Here is a 1,510-nt window from a genome sequence, read left to right on the forward strand (position 1 = left end):
AATCACAGCATATAGAGGAGACTCCCACATCACCTCTCCTTTTCTGATTAAATAAAAAGGAAGGTTTTAACTTTAACATAGTAAAATTACATACAACAAGTATCAAGCAAGAATTACAGTTACACTACTTATATATACATTATCTTTTATCATAACTAAGGAAAACTATAACTATAAATTCTTTAACTCCATCAAAGACTCCAGAAAGATATAATATTGGTGATGTGGGAGTCCCCTCTGTGCAATGTGATTACCATTAATGAATAAAGAAACTACCTTGGACTGTTAATAGGACAGAACTTAGGAAGGCGTGGAAAGCTCGACTGAATGCTGGGAGAAGAAAGACGGAGAGAGAGAGACACCATGGATCAACCGCTGGAGATAGATATGCTGAAACTTTGCTGGTAGTCCAAAGCCTCGTGGTGATGTACAGCAATAGAAATGGGTTAAATTAAGATATAAGTGTAAGCCAATAAGAAGCTAGAGCTAATGGGCCAAGCAGTGTTTTAATAAATATCGTCTGTGTGGTTATTTTGGTTTTGGGTGACCGAGACAAACAAGTGGCCTCCCTTCAACAGCTGCTGATCTGGAGAATACTGAGATGACATGGAATCTAATTTCTTTTTTTATAGTCAAATAATATTAATAATTCTTGATCTCAAAATTGCTGTGAGTATTAGGGATGTGTAAGAGGTATGCTCAGGGGATGGAAAGAATGTTTGTTGGTTAGAGCACACTTTTTCTAGAGAACTCAGAGTCCATTCACAACACCCATATGGAAGATCACAATCTTCTGTAACTCTGGTTCCAGGGGATTCATACTCTCCTCTGGCATCTGTGGGCTCTGTATGCCTGGGGTCGGTCACAGACATAAACACAAAAGCCTGCACATAAAAAAATAAACAAATACTTTTTTAGATAGAAAGAGACAGAGATACACCAGAATCTAACTTCTATAGCCAGGGTAACAACTAGGTTGCTGACAAAAGCATCAAGTTGCAGAAATAATTTATTTCAAACTATTAAAATGTATTTGTTTGTTTGTTTTAGGTTCTTAATCATATGCCTTTTGCTAATGTTTTATTCTAGCTTTATAGTGGTACAACTGACAACTATTAATGTGTATATCCAAGGTAAAAAAAAATACATAGCATGCATTTTCAAACACCAACCATAAAAAGGTTAATTAGTACATCCAGTAACTTTGCATGTGCATTGAAAAGTAGTAAGTGTACATAAAATATTTCAAACATAAATTCTTATAACATTATATGCAAAGTATTATATGTTAAGTCTCCAGATGTGTTGAACTTCTTATCTGAGAGTGTGTATATTTTGACCAATATTTCCCTATTACCCCTACCTTCAGACAACTTAAAAAATTAAAAACAAAATTATTAAATACTCTAGCAATATCCCTTCTGAGTATATATGAAATAAAATTATTTCATATAAAATAAAATCTTCACTCTCTCATTGTTAACAGTATCTAAAAATAATACTTCAGATT

The sequence above is a fragment of the Myodes glareolus genome, chromosome 2 (genome assembly GCF_982192425.1).
Source record: "Myodes glareolus chromosome 2, mMyoGla1.1, whole genome shotgun sequence".
Taxonomy (NCBI): Eukaryota; Metazoa; Chordata; class Mammalia; order Rodentia; family Cricetidae; genus Myodes; species Myodes glareolus.